The following is a 26,685-nucleotide window of genomic DNA, read 5'->3' as shown; positions in this document are numbered from 1 at the left end:
CAAGCAGATGCGTTTCAGATTTTTCATCCTTCAGAAAATGCTTGATAATGTACAGCTTCCTATACTATCAAATTCCTAAGTATGTAAAATAAATATTTAAAAAAATCTGTCCCTGATTTTGTTCCTTGTTTTAGATTCTTGAACTAAGAAGTTAAGAGGGCAGAGAGTAGTTACACTGTATGATTTTGATATCACCAGGCTAGTTATTAATTTATTCATTCACTTGATCTCAAGCAAATATTTGAGATGTACAGTCATACAAGTGGTTGTAATTGATGTGTGTGCACGCGCTCATGTGTACATACATATATTAGTCAAAGATTAATGTTTTAGCAATGTAGTGGGAAGAATGAAGTAATAACTGAAATGGGGAGAAAGGCTAAAGTTGTTTGTCACTGAGAATTTATAACTACAGATGCTAAGAGAATATGAGAATAATATGATGATTTGCGTGTGTGTGTGTGTGTGTGTGTGTGTGTGTGTGTGTGTGTGTGTGTGTGTATGTGTGTGTGTGTCTGTGTGTATTGGGGGTGGACTTTTTAACTTGTTCACAAGTCTCTAATGTTTAAAAAGCTACATGTGTGGCAAAACACAATATATTATAACTGCTATATAACGTTTTTGTCTTATAAAGAGTGTGAAATGAAAATAATTTGTATGTTGTAACCAAGTGACTTTCTAGCAAGCAACATAAGACTAGGGGGTATCAATGAATTTTTTATTATAAAATACGCAGTTTACCCATAGTGTGAGCCTCCTTACTCCATCCCTATTTATTTATTTATAAGGAAGGTCCACTGGGCCAAGGTGAGTCCATTTTCAGTAGAGGCCTGGGGAGAAAAGGTCCACAAAAGCAACAATCATAACATGAACAACCACGTGATATTAACAAAAAACAATACAGGAGTTTACAGTGCGATGTAATCACTAGTTTAAGCTAAGCACACAACAGATTTTTTATGTTTATAGTATTAACAAACAATGAAGGGTATACAGTGTTATATAAACACTAGTCTGAGCTAGGCACACTAGATTATTCACATTTATGGTATTACACAATTCACAAGAAGAGGGTAGGTTGCAGTTGAACTAGTACAGATATTGCAAACAGAAGTTTTATTATGAGTAAATTGATAGATTTAGAAGGAAGTACAAGTGGTTAGTAGAGATGAGGCTATGGAGTTATTATGGGGGAGTCAGGTTTTAGGGAGTATTGATTTAGCACATGTGCAGAGCCAGAGAGAAGAAAGATGTTTAAGGGACTTTTTAAAAAGAACAGGATTACTGGTGATTTTGACTGGCGATGGAAGGGAGTTCCATAGTTTAGAAATAGTAAAAGAGTAGAGCATTTGTCCAGGTGGATGGTTTGACTTCACAACTTTTAGCTGTAGTTTGTTTTCAGATCTGAGAGCACTGTTAGGATGGTACAAAGTCAGTATAGATGAAAAAGAGGGACAATCTGAATGTCTGTGTATAAGTCTATGTACAGTAGTTAATTGTAAATATGTGAGATAGTGTGGGAGTTCGAGCCAGTTAAGTTGTTGTAGTGATGAGCAGTTGTGGTCTGAGAATTTAGCATTTATTATGAATTTAGCAATTCTGTTGTAGCATGTGTCAGGTTTGGATTTAAGAGAGGACTGGATATTGGTAAGGATAGGGGTGCCATATAATAGAGATGGTAGTAGGAAGGATGCATCAAGTGACAGTTTTGCTTTATGGCTAAGGAAATATTTGTGTCTATAGAGCATGCCTAATTTCTGATGTGTTTTTTTTTGATGTTGCTGCGAATGCAGAGATCAAATGTAAGGTTTTCATCTATTATAACACCTAACAGTTTAGAACTTGGAAGGACTTTGATAATGGTATTGATTTTGGCCTGGATAGTGAAATCATTCTTGTTGAGTAAGGTAGTTTTTTTAGGGATGAATATTAGTTTTGTTGTATTGGGGTTTAGATTGAGGTGATTGTTGGACATCCAAGTTTTGGTGGATGTGAAGGCATTTTGGGTAAGTATTTGAAGTTCAGATATGGACTTGGCAGTGTAGATGATAGTAGAATCATCTGCATAATGGAAGATGGTGTTTTGAGTAAGAGTAGTATGATAATTGTTGGTGAATATGCTAAATAACAAGGACCTCAGTATGGATCCTTGGGGAACGCCTGTAGTTGTGTTAAGAAAAGGTGAGAAAGAATGTTGCCATTTGGTGGATCGTTGCCTATTGGAGAGATAGCTAGAAAACCAGGTTAGTGTGGGGGGTGAAATGCCTAAGTTGGAGAGTTTGGTGAGAAGAAGTGAATGAGATATCATATCAAAGGCTTTAGAGAGATCAAGAAAGAGTGTGGAGACAATGTTGCCAGTGTCATGGGCCTGATTTACTTTGTCTACTAAGGAAATGAGAGGAGTGGTAGTACTGTCTGAAGCTGTGCTGAGTAGTTGTAAATAAATGTGTCATATTTTACCGATCTGTTCCAGATTGTTCAGGAAAGTATATTCAGAATCAGATCTTTCTCAAATGGAGCCCTAGGTAGGGTAATAGACCCCCCCCATACCAAAATCCCATTACTTGACTGTCTCTCCCCAGCTACCATAAAACCATATACAAAACTGTCAATGTGCATAGTATTTTATTTTTTTTTCTTTCACAATGATCACACATATTTGAATTTAATTTAAAACTATTTCCAATTTTACAGCAAAAACACTGACAGCCATTTGCTAAACAAAACAGACTTAGCATGAACAGCTGCAAACTTCTCTTCTCCTGAAACGTACATTTATTGAAAATGCATCTGGCAACTCATTAAACTGCAAGACACATGCTGGGACTTGTAGTCAAAAGAGCGTATAATGAAGCACTAATTAATGTCTCTGTAAAGGGTGCAAGAAAACAAAAGAAAAATGTGCAGTGCATTTGCTAACAGCTTAGGACTTCCCACAGGAAGCAAGTGTCCTTTTCCAGGGGCAGCCCAGGACCACTGACTGGTAAATTGACTTGTCAGTGTCACACAGCAGACAAATGAAGGCTGATGAAACAAAACTCTGAGCTACAGAATCAGCTCATAGCCTTATTCATTTGCACCAAGTACTAAACTTGTGTACCCCAATGCAATGCATTTCACACTTACATACCAGCAAAAAATAAACTTCTTGATGTCCACTTTATTCATTACAAAATAATAAACACATTGTTAATAGTCAACAAAACAAAGAAACAAAGGATTATACCGAAATAAGATGGCTCTTATAATGTTCCAGTTTACTATGTTCCTTCCTTTACACTATGATAGTTGTGGATTGTAGGAACCAGGATATGCTACACACACACACACACACACACACACACACACACACACACACACACACACACACACACACACACACAAACAACAATCGATTATACCCACTTGCTTGACTATACACCATAGATGTCAGCTTGAGAATAAGTAAAATAATGCAGTAGTAAATAATGTTACAGAAATGTACCTCAATTCATCGTTGATAAACTTAAAACCATACAGCAGAACCTATTGCAAACCCTCAGCCCTTTCAACTCCTTAGCTTAGGAATCAGAGACAAACTGCTAATTACAAATTGTAACCTCCAGGGAATCATTTACCTGAAAAGGTGCAGAATCATCTTGGCATCCTGGAAGTAAAGCAGTGGAATCAAAATTCTGTAAATAAAAGAAGTGAACACACACTCTGACATTGCTAGCTAGAAGATAAAAACACTGAATGTCTGCACCCTTAAACATTGCCTTTCTCCCTCTAACTCAAGATATCCTTTTCCAAATGTTTTCAAACTCCCCCTAAACACTGAAAAAGCCACACTTAAAATGTAGTGGTACATTGGAGTAGTCACATGCAGAAATGGTAAGCCATAAACTTTCACACAGAGCCGGAAAGAAGATTGCAGAGCAATTGCACACAGAGCAGGTAAAAAGGAGCAGTTGCAAACAAAACATTTCTGGTTTTGTGTGTGCATGTGTGTGTGTGTGTGTGTGTGTGTGTGTGTGTGTGTGTGTTAATTTTCTGGTCAGACCAGGCACCCCAGCTAGCACTGGACACTACACAGCTGCCTAAGTCAACTTGTGCTGGATTCAGCCCTGAGTGCAGTATTCTGCATTTTGAAGATAGAAGGTTTACTGTGGCTGTAGCTTCTTTAATTCTTTGGCCTGTTGATGTTTTGGGTGGTATGGTGTTCATAACGTTGCAAACTTGCTCTTTCCTGTATTGATTGATATAGACAGGAGTTGCTTAACTTTTTTTTTTTTTTTTTTTTTTTTTGAGGAGTGTGCTTGGCTTACCTATTTGGGGCCTTGGACTTTTGTTACTTGAATTGTTTCTCCCGAAAGTCTCTAATGGGTAAAGGACTGGATATGTGGTAAAACAAATATATAAAGTAATATTGTAACCATGCTGTGAGTTCCCTCCCTATGTGTTAGTAAATGCATTTTGTCCATTCATTCCACGTTATCTGAGGTAGTATAGTTTTCCATATTTTGAAGCTGGAAAGTTGACTAGAGCTGAGGTTTATTTACTTATTGTGCTTGTTGGTACTGTGGATGTTATGGCAATGGCAAACCATAGTAAACTGTCTGAAAATGAACAAGACTCAGCTTAGGAATTTTTGGAGATGTAGTTTTAATCATCTCAATCCTTAAAACTACAAATTCTTAAATTCTTCTGCTGAGACTTGTTCATAGATAGTTATAACATTCAGAAAATTCTGACTGAATCGTTTAAAATCCTGCATATGGAAAAATGTATTCCTGTTCTGGAATGGGCTGTTTTGACCAGATATTCTATTTTGAGTGTTATCTGTTACCTCTCAATTGTCCCTATTTTTCCTAGATTTTGCTTCATATGTTGCCCTTTCCCTCATAACATTGATTTTGTGGTAAATCAGTTATGATTATAGTCAGTCAGTAATGGCAGTGATTAGAGTTTTGTACTTCTTAATTGTTCAAAAATACATATTGATGCAAAACGTGTTGTTATGGGAACTTTTAAATGAATAAAAGTAATATTTAAAAAATGCTCCTGGTCATATCCTACCCCATTTTTTCACTTTGTCCAGAATTCTTAACCAAATAATTTAAAAGTTAGGGTACTACCCCAAAACATTCAGATCTAAATTATTTCTGTTGGCGTTATTTTAGCAAACCAAGAACAGGGTACTGTGTGGTTCATATTCCTACATTTGCTTGCTACAGTTTTTATCTGTATCAGTGCTATTTTCTTTGGAGGCGGCTGAAAAACTAATGTACTTAAATGTAGACTCATTAGCTCCATAGGTAACATACTCACCTTTGGTGCAGAAATCTAAGAGGTTTATTCATATGCTAGATACTTGGATTAATTTTCTAGCTTGGGAGTTGCAGTAGAGAATTGATTGGGGGGGCTCTTCTGATGAGATGTTAAACCAAGGCCTAGTGGTGTAAAAGATCACAAAGCACTTATTAAAAATGGTAGAGAGGAAGTTCCATAGTATCCTGGCCAACTTTCTCCTAGTCAGAATGAATACCATCATGGGTATTCCTTGAAAAAAGCCAGTTCCCTAGTGCTACTAACCCAGTCAAAAAAAATATAAATAAATAAATAAATAAATAATGGTTGCAATTATATCTTACTTATTTCATTATATCTTTGTACTCTAATTATTGCAATGTATCAGAATCATTAAGTGGTTATGGTTAGCATATCTCAATGGACCTGTCACTGTAATGTGATCTTGGAGTTTTTTTTTCTCGGAATCTTCTACAATCCCCCTTTATATGAGTAATGCCAGGCATAAGCAAACATTTTCCTTAACTTCCATATACACAGAATGGCAGTAGTGCAAGCCATAGGCATCTTTCAGTGCTTCTGGACCCTCTTTTTCATTTTCACTTTTTTGTTGTTATCCCTCTGATTTGTGTTCTTGGAGCAGTTCTTCCCTCTTTAACAGCAGTTGCAAATGTTCAGCAGAATAAACTATCTGAACTGGCTGTTTTAAACTTCCAGTTTTTAGTCCAAGTGTTGACAGACGCTCTCCCACAGTCTTCCTGAGGTGTCAAAACTATCATTACAATCCAGGAGCTGTCAACTGGCACTCTTGTTTCTACTTCAAAAAATATTTTAAAAGATATTTAGACTACTTTGCTATTCTCCAGTGTCTGCAGTGAGAATACATGTGTTTTATCTTGAATTCTGGGAAAATGTTCTATATTTGTTTTTAAAAATATTTCCTTACAATGCAACACAAAATAAAATAAGCCCAACTTTCTGTTGTTGAATTTTGATGAACATTTTTTTTCTCTTTCTACTAAGGCACAAATATCGTGCATGACATTTTCTCATCTCTGTTGTGTTGGTAGCTACACCCTTGACTTGATACACTGCAGTGTCCCAACACTTCATCCAAAATACAGTCTTTGAGCATGGAAAATGTGTAGCTTTTCTGTGTTGTCAATATTGCCAGGGTTTGTACGATTATGGCATTTACTGTTTTTTTTTTTTTTTTTTTTTGTAGGGAAAAGATCTTTCATTTGTATAGAGGAGTATGAGTGAGTTCCTACCATGTATCATTTATTTTATACATTAGTGGTATGGTATCTTTTTCACGTGTCCTGCGTGCCCCACTTGCAAGTTACTATGCCCCTATTGTGCCCAAGCAAGTAAAGGAATCTGGAGTAGCCACTGGTAGTACATCCAATTATATTCCCGCAATCAACAAATGAAACTAAATAAATAAATGAATGAATGCATGTATGTATGTATGCAGGAAAAAAAACTTCAATTGGAGGAATTGCTTTAGGGCAAACTATAACGTGTATACTATAATGACTAAGTGATTTTAAAGCAGTTTAATATGTTGCCTAGTTTGTATTTATGACATTGCTTTGGGTTAAATTCCATTGCAGGTAGATGTATGGGCAAAAGTACAATGGGCTGACCATTCAACAGGGCTCGATTCCTAGGCCCTTACTTGTTTAGATTGTATCTTTCAGACCTAACTTTTTTATCTATATCAAACAAAGCTCCTCATTAGCACTCCAAGAAAAATCTTGATGATTAGATGGGAGATAGGAAATTCACCCCGGGGATCACTTCTGTGGCTCTGCTTGACAGGGGCACAGGAAAATAATTTTCTTGGGTAGCAAAAGCCAGGGTACCGTTTGGCTAGGCTTATATAGGCCCTAGGGCCAATAGCCTAGTACCTACCTATGAACCTATGACCTGAAATTGGGTAAACTGATTATAAGTGTTACAGATAAGGCTTGTCTGCAAAATAACTTGACTAAACTGACCATTTGGGCACAAGAGAATAATATGCTAATAAATACATCAAAAACTAAGCATATGAGATTTGGGAGGCATAAACTGAAAGGTGAATATTTAATACAGCACACAGTGATTGAAACTGTAGACTCATTTAAGGACCTGGGTATATGGATAGATTCAGCTATGAGTTTTTCTAATCATATCAACCAATTGGTTAATGATAGTTATAGAACTATAGGTTGTATAAAAAGATTTATAAAGTCTAGGAAATTAAAAATAATGACGTCATTGTTTGTTAGTTACATTAGACCCAAACTTTAGTATGGAATAACAATATGGAATCCCTATAAGAAGACAAGCATGAGTAACCTGGAAAGAGTACAGCAGAAATATACCAAGGGCATTCATGGATGTGAAAATCTAAGTTATTATAAAAGACTAAAATATCTGAACTTGTACAGTGTCTCTTACAGATATCTAAGAGGAGATCTTATTCAGGTATATAGGGCATTTAGTGACAACTACCTCTGGGAATGTTTGGGGTTATCAAAAAGTACTAGAGAATCATCAGATAACCTACGTAGAAGATTCTATAGGAATGAGAAGTGTACTAATTGGTTCTCTGACAGAGTAGATGATGCATGGATCAGACTACCAAATTACATTCACGTAAGCACTAGTTTAGATATTTTTAAGAACAGCCTGGACACTTATTATGGCAACAAGTGTTTTGGTATATTGGCAAGCTAGAAGGGCATTTATGCCCATGCTTGAAATATTTGTATGTATGTATGTATGTATGTATGTATATATGTATGTATTCAAGGAGCTTTTTTTCTATCAGTAATGCTACAGTTTTAGAATGATTGAAACTGAAGAATATGTTAAAATATATTAAATCTTGTTTGTATGTTAGAATGATCGCTTATTGTCATCCATGGATTTAGTAGAATAGAATGGAAATGTGTTTTGATCATTTATAACATTGACATGCAGGTAGTAAGAGTCTGGTAATGTAGTGCACCATTGCCCAGGCTATATGATACAATACATATATAACAGCTATCAGGTCTATAGCCAAAAATGTATATTTTGCACTCAGAGCTAAGGTTCTTACCTCCACCATCCACCTATCATTTAAAAATGTATTCAACTTTGCAAATGTTGTCACTATACAGATAGAAAAGAGAAACATTATGTTCCAGTGTTACCTCTTATAACCATAAACATGGCTATTTTCATTGGTATATTCTTATCCCATAAGCATGAGTGGCCATGGTGGTGCAGCGGTTAGCATTGCCGCCTCACAGCAAGAGGTTCTCTGGTTCGATTCTTGACTGGGGGGTTCCTTCTGTGTGGAGTCTGCATGTCCTCCCTGTGGTCGTGTGGGTTTCCTCCAGGTGCTTCGGTTTCTCCCAAAGACATGCAGTAGGTGGATTGGACACTCTAAATTGGCCCTAGGTGTGAGTGTGTGCATGTGTGTGCCTTCTGTGTAAACTCCACTGCCAATCATGAGTGGACAGATGGTCTTCTGTGGTGACCCCTAACTGGGAAAAAGCCAGAATAAGATTCTTATCCCATAAGCATGTTTTCCATATTCCCGTGCTGCAATTAGTTAATCAGTTCTAAATATTTTTTACTCCTTGAGTAATAAAGTTCCAGAAATGCTTCTTTTTGATCAGAACGTGTGTTAGTGTGATATAGTAGCAGGAAAAAAAACGTAACCAAAGCAAAATGGAGATAAAAATTTAACAGTTCAGGAAAAAGAAGAAAAGACAAAAAGTATACACATTTAGGGATAGTAAGGAATTTTTGGAGGATAAGAGACAGTTTTAAAGTAACAAATGTTAAGTAGTGAATAATCACAAATGCTGGTGGGTGACTAAGATAATGGAAGCATTGTGCAACAGCCTGAGGACACCAGCAAATAAAATCTCATACCTGGCAAGAACGGTAGAAGAGCCAGCCTAGATTGGTTGCTGCAATGGACCACTAATCAGTACCAGAGCCAGAGATTTAAATCTTCACCATCAGGTAAATAAAACATTGTGGAGAGATAGGTTCATTACATAGCACCTTCTCCACCTCTGAAATAGACTCCTACTACAAATTAAGCAGTGTGATGCATTATTTCATTCAAACAGGAACTAGAATGCTTGGATGGGTATTCACAAATCCACCATGGCTTGGCTGGCCCAACTCTCCTTCTAAAATGAGGTGCATTCTAAGGGTGAGTACTGGTAAGGTGTAAATGGTCATAAGACTCATCTGCCGTGTACTTCCCATGATCTCATTGCTATTAATGAAGTTTAATCATATGAGTTCGGAATGGATGGGAGATCTACACTGTGTATGCTACGTGTGTGTGTGTGTGTGTGTGTGTGTGTGTGTGTGTGTGTGTGTGTGTGTACTTGTGTCTCTATCTGTGTGTGTATGAGACTGAGAATCACAATTACAAAAATAAAAGAATATTCAGAAGAAGATGAGTTAAAGTTCTTTGAACGTCCTTCATATTAGGAACTGTGCACTGGCCAGAAAGAAAGAACAGCTATTCTCCCTGGACCTCCACTGAAAATGGGCATCCTGCCCAACTGGACTCTCTTGGTAAGCAAAGGTAAAATGAATAAAGAAATAAAATAAATAAATAAACATGCAGCTTGGCTGCTTAGCTCACAATGCTAAGGCTATGAGCTCTTAATATGTTTTATTCTGTAATCTTGGGTTTAATCACCTCAACTTCCAGTTGTAAACTGTGTGCCCTGGACATGCTGTTTAATGAGACATTGTCTCTGTGTCACCTCTGAGAAGCGACACTTTTGCCTGGTGGGCTTTTCAGTTTAATAAGTAAATAAGATGAAAATAAAATCAGTGAGAATCAAAATCTCTGATACTTTAAAATAAATCAAGAAGCTTAAAATACTGGTGATTGCCTGAAATGCTTGCTCTTTGCAATGGAGTATTTAGTGGTCATTATTGAACATATGTCCATAGGTTTATAGGTTCACAGGTGTGTACTAAACTAATGTCCCTGGAGCCTATATAAGCCTAGCTCAAGAAGATTCCCTGGCATCATGCCGCCCTACGTTAGTTCCCAGTGCCCCTGTCAAGCAAGGCCACTGAAGTGATCCCCGGGGTGAACTTCCTATTGCCCACCCACTCGTCAAGATTTCTCTTAAAGAGGTCCAGGGAAGTGCTCTGCTTGACATGAATTGGAAGTTTGTTCCAGAGTATGGGAAGTCTCTTGATTAGGAAACTGTCCCTCCAGCATGTTTTGTTTATTGTGGTAATGAGGTTAAGGTTCCTGGAGAGTGTGGCATGGAGGGACTGGGATTTCTTTAGATATAGCATATTTAGCAGCTCTGGGTCAGACATGGCTTTGTAGGTCAAGCAGAGATCACCTCTAAGTAGGCAATAAGAGACAGAGTATAGCTGGAATTTTTTTGAGTCTGTCTGTATAGGGCATATGTCTAAGGCTTAAGATCCTCTTAGTGATGTATTTTTGTGGCCTTTCCAGTTGTTGTAAGTGTCTCGTGAGGTGCATACCAAATGGAGCATTGTATGCTATAGTAGGTCTAATGAGGGATGAGTAGAGTGGGATTATGACCTCTTTCTTTCTGGATAAGAAACCTTTTGTAATGAGATATGCCACATAGAAGGATTTTCTGACTACAGTGGCAATGTGGTTATCAAAGGAGAGGTTGCTGTCAACCTGTGTCCCCTGGTCTCTTATCACGCCTTCAGTGTTTAGTGGACTACCACCTATGTGGTAGTTCATGGGCACCAAATTTTTCCCAAAGGGAATGACAATGCACTTTTTGGCATTGAGCTTAAGGCCATGGTTCTGGCACCAGTCATTGGTGTCAGTGAGACCTTTTTGTAGAATATCTACATTCTTTGGAGAATCAATAATGGCTCCCAGTTTGCAATCATCTGCAAACTTGGTCAGTCAGAGTCCCTTTATGTTGGCTTTAACTTCAGAGAAGTAGATGTCAAACAGGAGAGGACCTAGGACTGATCCCTGTGGGACACCACTTGTAACTGCTCAGTACTCAGATTTGGAGTCTGCTACTTTCACAGTGTGGGTTCTATCAGTGAGCCAGTTGGTAACCCATCTTATTACATAGGGGTTTATGCCTAGTTTAGTGAGTTTATCTATGATTCCTGAGTGAGGGATGGTGGTGAAGGCCCTGGCAAGATCTAGGTAGGCTGTGTGAACTACCTTGCCCTCATCCACAGCTCTGGTGATAGACTCAGAGAAGTCTATCAGGTTGAGCAGGCATGATCTACCTTTCACAAACCCATACTGTGTGGGGTCCAGAGTTTGGAGATTCCCTATGTCCTTATTTATAAGGTCAATGTTGATGCGCTCCATAGCCTTACATATCAGACTCATCAGGCTAATGGGGCAGTAGTTCCCAGGGTCTGTAGTTGCTGCCCTTTTGTGGAGTGGGATGATCATAGCAGTGCACCATTCTGTAGGAACAAAGCCTGAAATGAGGCTGTGATTGAACAGGGTACTCAGGTGTGGTGCCAGTTCACTTTCTAATTCATGTAGAACACAGCCAAGGATATTATCAGGTCCCATGGAAGCTGTATTCTTGGCTTTGGACAGTGCGTTTTTTTACCTGTGAAGCAGATAATAGGGACTTGGCATTCCTCAGGTATTGTAATAGGCCCTTTAGGGGGTGAAAAGGGTGTAAAGTTCGCACTGAACCTGTCAGCCAATATGTTGGCAATATCATTTGGTTCTGTATATGTATTGCCATTGTGCTGTAACTCAGAGCAGATCTGAGTATTGCCATGTAGATTCTTGACATAACTATAGAATGCATTGTGGTTGTCTTTAGAATCTGCAGCAATTTTTTTTCATAGCTAGCTTTAGAGGATTTGATGAGGGATCTCATTTTTTTGCTGGGGTTAACAAATGAGTTTTTCCAGTCTTGGGAGTTCACCCTTTTCTGCAACAGTTTTTTCCTTCTGTTGTAGAGTTTGTTTATGGTGGGGGACCACCAGATTGGCTCCCTTTTTTTGAAGGAGAGCATCTTGGTTCTGTTTGGTATGGCCCATTCCATGCACTTGTGTATTTGCTCATACAGTGCATTGGTGTATGATTCAGCAGTCATGCACCTATTTTCCATTTGCATGGGTGCCGTGAAGTTAGGCACCTCTGTTTTTAGAAGACCAAAATTGGCTTTGGAGAAGTTTTTTTGTGGTGGTTTCCTTTGGGGGGGTGAGGGTGGGATGTGGATATCCATGGTGATTAGCTTGTGGTCAGATCTGACCAGGGAGGAGTTGATTACTGGTATAGAGCAATGGCCACCCATGTAAGTAATGACCAAGTCAAGGATGTTTCTACCCCTGGTGGGGGTAAGAATGAGTTGGTCCAGGGCATTGGAATTAATGAATTCCAGAAAATGTTGAGGAAGTGTGTTGGTACAAGAGTAATTTTCCCAGTTAATGGAGGGGTCGTTAAAGTCTCTCAGTATAAGGGTATTAGGTTGTACCCTAATATTTTCCAGTGTGTTTAGGAATGTGGAGTGGGAGTCTTGGGACATGGTGGGAGATCTATAGCAGGCTACAACCTGGATTGCCATTTTACCCAGTGTTAGTTGTACCTGAAGTATCTCTGATGCGTTATGGTGGGCTACTAGTCTGGAGGCGTGCATATCCTTTATGAATATGGAGACACCACCGCTTTTAGTGCTTCGGTCCAGGTTTAGGGGCCGAAAGGTGTGGTATGAATTATAGCCTGGTACTACTGGGGTGCTCTCCGGAGCCTTGATCCAGATCTCGGTCACTGCACAGATGTCGATGTTATCTATTTTAAGGAGTTCTTCAAGTGAGTGCATTTTGAGATTTAGATTTCTAGTGTTGAGTAGCATAACCCTCACATTTAATTTGCTTGCAGTTGTTATGGTGGTAATTTTGTCTTTAGGACATTGCCTAAAAAAGGCACTATAGTGGTGGCAGGAGCCTTGGCCAGTATCCGGAATCCCTGGGGTGACAGGTGCAGGCCATCTCTGGTGAAGCATCGAGGTCTGTCAATCATGTCATCCCAGGCAGACAGATACTGGATGCCCTTAGAATGACACAAGAAACTTAGCCAATTCTTGAAGTTAGCCATTTTCTGGTTGTACTGTGGTATCATTCTCTTTGGTGATCCACAGTCTTATCCCAGATGATGGAAGAGTCTGCAGGCTTGTAGCCTTTTTCTGGTAGATGCCTCAAATAGCAACCAGACCAATCAGGTACTATTACTTAATGTGCCTTCCTAAAGGTACAGCATATTAAAATATAAGTTGTTCATATCAAATTCATCATCAGATATATCATCCATGGAAAAGAGCTAGTTGCTTTCTATGTGTCCATGTACATATGTTTTGATTAAGATGAGGTCTTCTGACATTTAGACTGAACTGGGGACTGTATTTTGCCATTTCTTAAGTTGACTGACTAGCCATTTTTAGGAATCCCTCAGCTACATTGATAGGGGTCTGGAAAAGGTGTTGTAAACCTGTGCTGTGTCACATTCTTCTAGCTAGCTATTATTATCAAACAGGGCTCCTCTTCAGGATCAGCCTTACATATACTCCCTGGAGTGCTTCTCAACATAGAAAGAACAGGTAAACACCTTCTGCCACAAGATGGATGATGATGGAATGTCTTAATGTAAAAGCACAGCCAAAGTAGCTCTCAAGTGTAGCTTAAACAACCAACATCTACCAAACAGCTAAGTCCCTGGCTAATTCACCATTCTGAAAGGAGATCTGGAGGCAAACAGAACTAAAAAAGCCAAATACCAGAGAAATGACAATTTATAGCACAAGATTAGATAAATACTCTACAAATGCTCAGAACAGTAGTTGTGTTTGTATAAAGCAAGTACAAGTGCAGTAAATCAAGAAAATAGTCTTATCGTAGCCTGGATGGCCCTGGATGCAGGTGAAGTGACTATAATTGCTTGCTGGGAGTTTGGATGAAAGTAACTGACTCTGTGTTCACTTTGCTCAGTTTAACAATCATTTATCAAAAATAAACTGTTAATGCATCACAGACCAAACTTTCAGAACTTTTGGGGACTGGTGGCTCCCATACATCATGACTGTATATGCAGATTTTGACATTGGTTTAATAATTACCTCTGCTCTGAACCCCACCTTATCTAAAGCCAGCTCTGCCCATGGGTGTACAGAGAAGGTTGATGGGCTCGTATGGGGGGTGCCAGCTCTGCCCATGGGTATACAGAGAAGGTTGATGGGCTCGTATGGGGGGTGCCAGCTCTGCTCATGGGTGTACAGAGAAGGTTGATGGGCTCGTATGGGGGGTGCCAGCTCTGCTCATGGGTGTACAGAGAAGGTTGATGGGCTCGTATGGGGGTGCCAGCTCTGCTCATGGGTGTACAGAGAAGGTTGATGGGCTCGTATGGGGGGTGGTGACATTGTCATCATTTCTTTAAACATCTCACTTGATTACAAGCTGGTGCTTGGTCAGCTCTGAGCATTAAAATTTGCATGCAACTTAGTTCTTCCATGAAATAAAAAGTAAGATTGAATTTCTTTTCTGTATGCATACTTTTTGTTTAGCCATCATTGGATCAAAATGTTAGAAAAAAAACTCTAAACTGCACCTCAGAGCATCCATAACCCCATGGTGTCTGAGTGTCTGGTGCACTCTGCTTAATACAGTTAAAAGTATAGTCTTGCTCCATTAAGATGTTTTTCTTCAGCAATCATTGAATAGAAAGGTTGTTTGAAAAAATCTAAAATGCATCTCAGAACATTTAGAACCCCATGGCAAGGCAAGGCCACCAGTTCCCCGGTTTAATGCAGTTGTTTTTTCCACAGTTATCAGAATGCAGTCTTCCTTAGGTAAGACATGTTGAATGAATGAATGAGTGAATGAATGAATGAATAACTTCAGGAAAAAAAACAGAAGAGTAAGACTAACTGTGGGGAAAAGGAAGAAAAAGGTAAAAAAAAAAAGGAATCTGGATAGTGTGAGTAGGCCAGGATGGGATAGAACTGGCATGGGGAGAGGAGACACCATGGAGCGTTTTCTCCTATGCACTCATTTACCTAAGCCTGATTATTCCCCTCTTGAACAGTGGCAATCGCTACAGCAAATAGCTGAAATAATTTCCATTTTTGACAGGAAGATTAAAAAAAAATAACATTGATAGTACAGTAATAGTGAGACTAGGCAAATGGATGAAGGCTGTATGCCTTTCCTCATCAATGGCTTTGGTGACTGTTTCAAAAAGTCAACCAAGTTTAAAAGGCATGATCTGCCTTTGACAAAGCCAAACTGGGTTGGATCCAAAGTCTGCAAATTCCCTATGTCTTTATTTATGAGGTCCATTATGATCCTCCATGGCTTTGCAGATAAGGCTTGTCAAGCTAATGGGCCGGTAATTTCCAGGGTCGGTGGAGGCACCGCCTTTGTGAAGTGGGACCACAGTTGCAGTGCGCCACCCCTGGGTACGTATCCAGAGGTAAGACTTTTGATTAAACAGCTGTCCTAGCTGTGGGTTTAATTCTCATTGAGTTCATGGAGCACACAGCCGGACACCATCAGGTCCCATGGATGCTGTGTTTTTGCTTTGGAGAGACCAGTTCTCCCTTGGGCGCTGGAGATGCTTGGGGGGCTGAAATCATTTCGTATAGACATGTCTCCTTTTGGGGAGGGGGGGAGAAGTTTGCACTGAACCTGTCAGCCAGTATGTTGGCAATGTCCGTAGGATCAGTAATCTTCACATCATTTTGAACTAGTTCTGAGCATATCTGGGAGTTTCCTCCTAGGTTTCTAACATAGCCAAAGAAGGCCTTATGATTGTCTTTTTGAGTCTTTAGCTATTTTTCTCTCTAAATTTGCTTTGGATGATTTTATGAGAGCTCTTAGTTTTTACTTATAGTGATCAAGGGTGTCTTACCTTTAAGGATTTTGCTCTATCTTGTAGTAGCTTCCTCCTTTTGTTGTAGAGTTTATTTATGGCTGGGGTCCACCAGACTGACGCTTGCCTTGGTACAAAGAGTCTTTGTTTTGCTTTGGGATTGCCTTATCCATGCAGTCCTGTAGGTGCTGGTAGAAGGCATTTGTAAGTGATTCAGCGGCTTGAGTACTGTTTTCCGCCTGCTCGGGGCCTTAAAGGAGACCACACTAGTCTTTAGAAGTGTGAAGTCGGCTTTTGAGAAGTTCTTTACTGTGGTCTTTTATTTCAGGTGGGGTGGGATGAAGACCTCCAGCGAGATTAGTTTGTGATCTGATCTCACCAGTGAGGGTATACTTCGTGTTGAACATTGTGCTCCCATGTTCGTGATGATGAGATCAAGTATGTTATCTCCTCTTGTGGGATGGTGACTAGTTGTTCCATGGCATTTGAGTTTATGAATTCCAGGAACTTTTGGGCTAGGTGTTTGGGCTTGAGTAGTGTTCCCAGTCTATATTAGGGTAATTGAAGTCACCTAGTATGATGGTGTTTGGTGATACATTTATCCCCTCTAGTGTTTTCAGGAAGGCCATGTGAGGTTCCTGAGTTTGTGAGGGTGGCCTGTAACATGCTACAATTTGCAGAGCAGTCTTGCCTATGGTTAATTGCACCTGGATGGTCTCCGATGCATCATGCGTTGCCACCAGTCTTGAGGTGTGGGTGTCCTTGATGAATATGGATATTACCTCCTTTCTTGGTATTGTCCGGATTTTGGGGCCGGAACGCATGATATGAGGTAAAACCTGATATCGCTGGGGTGCTCTCAGGAGCCTTGAACCAGGTTTCTGTCACAGCACAGACATCGATGTTCTCCATACTGAGAAGGGCCTCGAGTGCGTGCATTTTGAGATTTAGACTTCTGGCATTGAGCAGCATTACCCTTAGTTTTTTTCCTTTTTTGTGTTCTAGGGTGGTAGGTTTAGAATTTGAGCCTTGCCTAAAAAAGGCACTATGGGGGTGGCAAGAGCCTTTGCCAATATCCGGAATCCCAGGGGTGACAGGTGCAAGCCGTCCCTCATGAAGCAGCGTGGCTTGTCCAGCATGTCATCCCAGGCAGACAGATACTGGATCCCCTTTGAATGACACCAGTGTTTAAGCCAATTGTTAAAGCTGATCATCTTATCTCTGTATTGTGGCATCATTCTTGGTGAAGGTAGGATACTGCTCAAGGTCAGGGTCATACCTGCCTGGGCTACATAATCAGAGAGCTCCTCAATGTCTCTTTTCATGTAGTCCAAGGAGGTACGTCTCAGGTCGTTTACACCAGCATGGACAATGACTGAGTCATATTTGTACCTGCTGTTGAGAGACCTGAGTGCTTGCGTTATGTGGCGGATTCTAGCGCCCGACAGACAGCTTACTGTGACCTTCTCCTTACTCAGTCTGGTGAGCGGGACGTCAGTGTGTCTGACTATGGAGTCACCAATGACTAGTGTGTCTGGCATTGTGTTTGGATGAAAGTAACTGACTCTGTGTTCACTTTGCTCAGTTTAACAATCATTTATCAAAAATAAACTGTTAATGCATCACAGACCAAACTTTCAGAACTTTTGGGGACTGGTGGCTCCCATACATCATGACTGTATATGCAGATTTTGACATTGGTTTAATAATTACCTCTGCTCTGAACCCCACCTTATCTAAAGCCAGCTCTGCCCATGGGTATACAGAGAAGGTTGATGGGCTCGTATGGGGGGTGCCAGCTCTGCTCATGGGTGTACAGAGAAGGTTGATGGGCTCGTATGGGGGGTGCCAGCTCTGCCTGTGGGTGTACATAGAAGTTTGATGGGCTCTTTTGGGGGGTGCCAGCTCTGCCCATGGGTATACAGAGAAGGTTGATGGGCTCAGATGGGGGTGCCAGCTCTGCTCATGGGTGTACAGAGAAGGTTGATGGGCTCGTATGGGGGGTGCCAGCTCTGCTCATGGGTGTACAGAGAAGGTTGATGGGCTCGTATGGGGGGTGCCAGCTCTGCTCATGGGTGTACAGAGAAGGTTGATGGGCTCGTATGGGGGGTGGTGACATTGTCATCATTTCTTTAAACATCTCACTTGATTACAAGCTGGTGCTTGGTCAGCTCTGAGCATTAAAATTTGCATGCAACTTAGTTCTTCCATGAAATAAAAAGTAAGATTGAATTTCTTTTCTGTATGCATACTTTTTGTTTAGCCATCATTGGATCAAAATGTTAGAAAAAAAACTCTAAACTGCACCTCAGAGCATCCATAACCCCATGGTGTCTGAGTGTCTGGTGCACTCTGCTTAATACAGTTAAAAGTATAGTCTTGCTCCATTAAGATGTTTTTCTTCAGCAATCATTGAATAGAAAGGTTGTTTGAAAAAATCTAAAATGCATCTCAGAACATTTAGAACCCCATGGCAAGGCAAGGCCACCAGTTCCCCGGTTTAATGCAGTTGTTTTTTCCACAGTTATCAGAATGCAGTCTTCCTTAGGTAAGACATGTTGAATGAATGAATGAGTGAATGAATGAATGAATAACTTCAGGAAAAAAAACAGAAGAGTAAGACTAACTGTGGGGAAAAGGAAGAAAAAGGTAAAAAAAAAAAGGAATCTGGATAGTGTGAGTAGGCCAGGATGGGATAGAACTGGCATGGGGAGAGGAGACACCATGGAGCGTTTTCTCCTATGCACTCATTTACCTAAGCCTGATTATTCCCCTCTTGAACAGTGGCAATCGCTACAGCAAATAGCTGAAATAATTTCCATTTTTGACAGGAAGATTAAAAAAAAATAACATTGATAGTACAGTAATAGTGAGACTAGGCAAATGGATGAAGAACAACTGTTCACCTCTGTGTTTCCTGCAGAGTAGTGCTGAAGCTTCATACTTTTCTAGAAAGGGATGTCTGCAGAAGGAAAATACAGCCATGATATTAACTTTACCACAAAGAGCAGGCTGATACCTACCTACAGAGCTTCCTGCTGGCATTAATGAGCACCTGATGACAGTAAGTTTGAAGGGCTGTGAGAGTGAGTGCATGTCACTGCCATCAGTACAGTTCTGTATGTGTGTGTTTGTGTGTGTGTGTGTGTGTGTGTGTGTGTGTGTGTGTGTGTGTGTGTGTGTGTGTGTGTGTGTGTATGTATGTATATATATATATATATATATATATATATATATATATATATATGGATTCCTATTACAAGAACGAAAGTTCACTACTTCAAACTTGTAATTGGAAGCCTCACTTCTGAGAAAGTTCACTTTAACGAAAGTTAACTTTTGCGTAAGTGCACTTCACCGAAAACACCGCAGCACAGTGGAGGACATAAAAAACAAGCTATGGTGTGATAGTCACGGACCTTAGGGTTAGGGCACGGGTCATGGTAAGGGCTATCCCCTTACTATGACCCATGCCCTAACCCTAAGGTCCGTGAGTACTGCACGGAAGTTCAGTACAACACCCGTTCGTTGTACTGAACTTCGCTTAAGTGCACTTTTGATTAAGTGCACTTTCACTGCAGTGAGCATTCCATGCATTATTTTGAATTAGTGAAAATTCGATCTAGTGTATGGAACCTATATATATATATATATATATATATATATATATATATATATATATATATATATATATAATGGTGTCAAGGAATAAGTTCATGCCAGATGTGGTGAAATCCTGGCAAATGCTCTGAAGGAAGAGGAAAGCTTTTTGTAAAGATTTATTTGGCTATGACAATATGATTATATCATTAGTGGTAGACAACATTACCACTGATGACTGTTTATTCACGTTTCAGTCATTACATGCAAACTTGCTGATATTCTACCTGCACTCATGATGAAATCTTCAGTTAGGCACTATAACTGCACACACAGATGTGCTGTCACCATAAAAACAAATCGCCCACATGCAATACAAACAGCTGTCCCCTGCATGCATATGTATAATATATACATATATATATCTATAGCTACTGAATGTACCAGTAAAAACATAAAAATGAAAAGTAAAAAGTCATAGGCATTCAGAAGCCATGTGGCTGAAAACACCATCATTTCTATATATCCCATGTGCCTTTATTATGGGCAGTTTATGTAGCTTCACTGTGTTTTTCTTGCATTTTTTACCAAATTAAGCTCTTACACTGTCTCACACTGTCTTGTTTGCAGAGGCTGGGTAGTAGAGTAATCCACAAAAACATACACTTTCACACACACACACACACACACACACACACACACACACACACACACACACACACACACACACACACACACACACACACACACACACACACACACACACACACACACACACACACACACACACACACTCACAGACACGCTGGGAATTAAAGGTGTCAGAGTAAGACAGACACCAGTTATAAATTATTCATATCTGAAATAGCCTCTTTAGGTACTAGAAATGGTTACAGAGAATTAACCTTGCATCAGTAACATGGATTTAACAAAATGATGGGACTGGAACCTTTTACTAAAAGGAAAATATGTTTAGTTCTATCTTTGTACAATACTATGGAACCATACGTTAGAATTACGAAATCTCTTTCCACCGAATGTTGATGGTATGTAGAAGATGTGTAATCACCTTTTTTTTCCGCATAATTTCATCTGTGGCCACATGGTGGTGCACATGTCCCATATATGAGTTCTTTATATGCCCTACTAGAAACAAAGAAGTTTTCACTGTCCTCAGCTACCTCATTTATATATAGCCTTTGTGTTACAAGGAAGGTTAAAAATTCTGTACTATTTCATTAATGTATGAATATTTAGATCTATGGAACAATGATTTGTTTTAAATTGAATTATTATGATAGTTATTTGTATAATTTTGGTCACGTGAATGAATGCATTATGTTTCACCATGTTAATAAATGCACATTTGAAATATAATATAGGACATTTCTGAATATCTACATATCTTTTTATAGATCAAGCTTCTTTTGACTGACATGTTTCATCTGATTTAAATGGATGACAGCAAATAGGGATTAGATAGTTATATTCTAGCTGATACGTTAATAGTCTGTCAATGATGCAATAGGTTTTGAATTGGCATATGAAAATGAAGAGCAACCAGACATTTTTAATCAGAAGGGCTTTGTTAGCACAGAGCACTAGGGAATGCATGGTTACCGTACCTGCTGTAAAATTTGACTATTCCAAGTCAGTGCAGAATTTTGTTGTATTTTCTATTGTCTGTTAGACAATTTCACATTAGACTGTATCAGCAGATTGTCTGTGTTACATGACATAATAAATAAATATTTTATCACTTAGTAGCATCCATAGGCCAAGCCCTATTTGGAAATTCTACTATATAAGAAATTTAGGCTTTTGGTATGTTTAACATTTAAGAAGAAACATGGAAAAGCATTAATTTATAAACTGGATCCACTATTATTGCTATAATTATTTTATTTTATGGCTTGCAGAAGTTACCATCAAAGCCAATTTTGATATTCTAAGGGTAATTCAGATGTGCAGCTTCAATAGCTATTAATGCTTCTTAGTTTTCATAATATGTTTAATTATGTTACGCCTTCAATAATTGCTTCCTAATATTATGCATATATTCCATTGTACTTACAACCTTCTTTGGGCTGAGACATGCATCATATGTCATCAGTGTTTAAGCCCTGTTAACAAATGTAAGTAAAAATAAATTAGTGCTAAAGTTTGAAATTTTAATGAAAAATTATAAATACATTACTATGGGCTATATCTAGAATAACAATTTAAAATGCACACAGAGACCGATTTGAGATACTGATTGTTAACAGCTGTATAGAAAACTATAAAGTTCTACTTTCTGTTATGTTGTAATTCTAAAATATTTAGGAGTCATATCAGCAGTTTCTTGCTGGAGTCATGAATTTCAGTTAACTGTAACTAGCTTAGTAAAACAGTTTTGTTCAAGAAAAAGAAAAGACAACATAGGAGATTGTTCATCTTCATTAAAACCATTAACTAAATCTTTGGGTTTCATACTACTATTTCATTTTTCAAGTGTTTTTGTTAGAATGTAAGAAAAGGGTTATGGAAATAAATATTAGCCAGTTGCTGAAGCTTTTGAATTAATGACATTTAGGGTAATTTTTATTCTGATTTCAGTGTGAAAAGCTACTGCATTGTTTCCCCATGTGCAGCATTGTCTCCTTGCATTCAATTTGGATGTTTATAGCCAAACAGGTTTCTGAAATTGATATGGCTGTTTTTTTTTTCAAAATGACATTTGAAACTCTTTTTATCCATCTTTTGGGGTAAGAGGTCTGCCATTTGCAACATTTTATATATATATATATATATATATATATATATATATATATATATATATATATATAATAAAAATCAATTTGGACTCTAACTGGCTCTATGAGACCACAGTATGTGTTCAGTATGTGTTCATATGCTTGAGAGAGAAATGTAACAAAACTCAGCTCGATATTCAGTTTTGTAAGTCTGTTTGCTATACTGACTTGATGGGATTTGCATGAATTTTGTAATTTTTTAGCTGTGCTGTATGAATAATATTTCCAGTTCAAACCTGATATTTTCAGAACACCATGATGTTCCACATATGGACTTCAGACATTTCCATTTTTGGTGTACTTGGCACTTTGTCAAAAATCATCTGATAATGCTGTTGTAACGCAAACTAAGAGTGGTATGATCTCTGCCTATGTTTGGTTGCTTGTTGCCCTAGAAAACTCAGTGGACAGAACTGCTTTGCATTTTGTGCTCCATTTTTGGGGAATGCCACAGGCAAATGTTCCATCACCAGTGGACTGATCCATAGACCCAACACTGGAAACAGTTAACAATCAATATCAGTATCTAAATATTGGAGATGTACATAGTTGTACAGATATCCCACAGTTAACAGGGCAAGGAATATTGTTACTAACATTTATAAGAAGACAGCTGAAGACTGGAAAAGCTTGAATGAATAATAGTGTAAACAAATGGTAACTGGTGCCTTCATAATTAGATAAAGATAAATTATACAGGGTAAAGTAAGATGATTTCTTGATCAGTTATTTTATAAATAATTTTGATTGTGCAGTCATTAATAATTTTGTTGTGGGTGTTTGTTACAATTCTGTGTAAAGTACATGCAACATTGTAATGGATACATTTGTCTGAGGTACATTTTTATCTGTGCACTTGTATCATTCATGCCATTAGTGTGTGTTTAACTGCAAGCTTCACTCAGTTTGTACAAGTAGCCAAATCTGTTAATGCTTTGCCTTTTAGACTGCATGTGAGGATGGCTGTGGGTTTGATTGCTCCCTCCAGGTTGAGTATTGTTCCATAATTAATAGTGTGGGACAGGTACTTTTTGTTCTTATAAGTAAAGTACCTATAATATTGTAAGGGAAATATGTGCCTGACCTGCATTTTTTCTTTACTTGTCTCATGTATGCCATTAGTGTGTGCTTCAGTGCCACTCTCAGCCTAAGTGTACAACTATAAAGAGGCCATTCACAAGTGGAGTCAATCAGGGATCAGTCCTGGGACTGCTCCTTTTTGTCACTTACCTCTCTGAAGTCAAGGCCAATGTTAGTAGTCTCTGGCCGATTAAATTTGCAGATGATTACAATATAAGAACTGTCAATGAATTCCCCACTGACACAAATGTTCTGCAGAAAGAGCTGACACAGACAAATAACTGGTGTCAGAGCCATGTACTGAAACTAAATTCCAAGAAATGCGTAATAGCATTCTTCAGGAAGTCATCCACCCCTGGTAACTACCATATTGACAACGCACCCCTAAGAGATGACCCAGCAGTCAGGGACTTGAAAGCACACAGACAGTAATCTAGCCTTTGATGATCACGTGTCTATGGTAGTGAAAAAATCATTCTGTGTTGTGCAACTTTTAAACAAAGTTATGGCAACTAGGTTCAAGGAAATCATTTTTGTACTGTATTCAACATTCATCAGACCTGTCATTATTTACAATGCCCCCTTTGGTATGTACCTAAACAGGCATATCCAACAATTGGAACATCCACAGAGGTAATACAAGACATAAGTAACATGTCCTATACAGACCACCTCAAGGCCCTATCCCTGTATTTTGTCACCCAGGGGCTCTTGAAGGGAGGTTTATGTCTGACATACAAGGAATTGTCAGAACCCACTCTGATAGATCTCCTGCTTATCTGCAAATAAAATAGCACCAGATCAGTCCATTCTAAAGACTTAAATCTTGCCTGTGATGTAAATAGAACCTGCTGGAGAGACAGGTATGCATCCCAGAGATTACCCCTTCTCTGGAACAGGCTCCCCATCTATGTGAAGCAGAGTTCCTCCCTAACCCAAATCAAGTGTAACTTGCACAATTGGATGGGGAACAGGAAATTCATTCCTGGGTTGGCACCTATATCTCTAATGGAAACAGGCAGCCTGTAAATTGTTCATCTGTCAGGCACCTGCTTGTAAATGTTCCATCTCCCTAGCCCCTGCTTACACTCATCAACGGTACCAGAACTTGTCAGAGATTTGGGATACATAGCTAGGCTTAAAAAGGCCCTTATGGTCATTAGCCTAGTAAATACCTACAAACCTATGAACCTCAGTAGCTCGACATAGTAACACTTTGCCTTTTGGATTATATGTAATGATGGTTGTTGGTTTAATTCTACCCTTGTCTGTGGAATGTGCCATCATTGTCCCTTTGGGATAGGTATTTTTGTTGTTTTTTCAAGTATAGTGCCTGTAATATTATCTCAGTAAATACATACACACACACACACACACACACACACACACACACACACACACACACACACACACACACACACACACACATACACACACACACACACACACATATATATATATATATATATATATATATATATATATATATATATATATATATATATATATATATATGGGTCTATTTCACTTGATTGACAGCTTGCTAGACTGAAACTCATTTCACAGCGCACACTTGACTGAAAGCTCACTTGACTGAAAGCTCACTTGATTGAAACTCATGTCATTGAAAGGTATATGCCGTTTTCCCCATTGTAGTGCAATCCTGGAGTTAGTATATATAGTAAGGGGGGTGTGGGCATAGTTTGGGTATATATTGTGTTCTAAAAAAAGTTATTCATTATAGTTGTAAGTATCCATGTATATGATTTAAAATGTATAAACTGGGTGGAGGCTTTGCCCCCCACACCCCCCTTTACTATATATACTAACTCTAGAATCACACTACAATGGGGAAAAGGGCATATACCTTTCAACGAAATGAGTTTCAGTGAAGTGAGCTTTCAGTCAAGTGTGCACCTTCAAATGAGTTTCAGTCTACTGAGCTTTCAATCAACCGAAGAAGACCCCTATATATATATATATATATATATATATATATATATATATATATATATACACACACACACACACACACACACACACACAAGCTGCATTTTTCAATGTATATGTATGTCTCTCTCCCTTACCCTCTTACTCCCTTTCCTATGTATTACATATATTTATTTTGCTTATTATTTTGTATCTCCATTTATTTTGCAATTATATGCATCAACATCTAGAGTTGCACCAATCCCTCCAGCAAGGCCTATTGGCCCCCCACAGGTGGCAACACCTTCACTACCAGCAATATCCACAACATCTGGATCCCATGCTGCCATTGTCAACTTTGCACTTCTTATGGCAGCTGCAGCAGGCAGTCTAGCCAACTCTGCAGCAGATGGTCATGATCTTTTACCTGATGGACTTAGTGAGGTATTCATTGACACAAGGCTAGATGCCTATATCTTCCACTTAGAGAACTTCCTCTAGTGTCTAAATGAATCAATGAGAACATCCAGGGCCTCGTGGGGGGGGGGGATCCCAGAGTGGCAATGAAGCTCTCACTGGTTGCAGCTGACAGGGATGAAAGCTGTGCAACCCTATCCCATCTTGTCCACTATTCTGGTTTTATCTTCCATTTTGTGTCTATTCCCACCCCTGTTTGTTGTCTGGTTCACCCCATCATTAATGTCTTCCCTCTGTTTAACTGATGTCCATTGTGTTCCCTCTCCCACATTGTGTCAGAAACAAATACCTGTCAGACTTGCCTGCTTATGTGCCTCTTCTACCTACCCTAACCTTCTTCCCTTCCTATTACTTTACTTTTTTCAGCTCACATTCTTTTCATATATATATACAGAATGGTCACCTAACCCAGAAAATATTTACCCCACCTCCATCCTGCTCAGTCCTTAGGTTTTCACGCTATGCACTACTCTTTGCTTGCTTCCCCCTTTTCATCATGTTCCTATATTCTCATTTACACCCTTTCATTTGTTCAAAAATAGAAGTGCATATCTGAATCCTGGCTCTTCAAGGCTTCCAAATCACTTCTTCTTCCTGTTGCTACATAGTGCATGGATCACCTAGAACCTCATCAAGGCACTATACAAA

This window comes from Protopterus annectens, chromosome 1.part2 (genome assembly GCF_019279795.1).
Source record: "Protopterus annectens isolate FY-2018-M chromosome 1.part2, PAN1.0, whole genome shotgun sequence".
Taxonomy (NCBI): Eukaryota; Metazoa; Chordata; order Ceratodontiformes; family Protopteridae; genus Protopterus; species Protopterus annectens.
Note: the sequence above shows the minus strand (reverse complement) of the source record.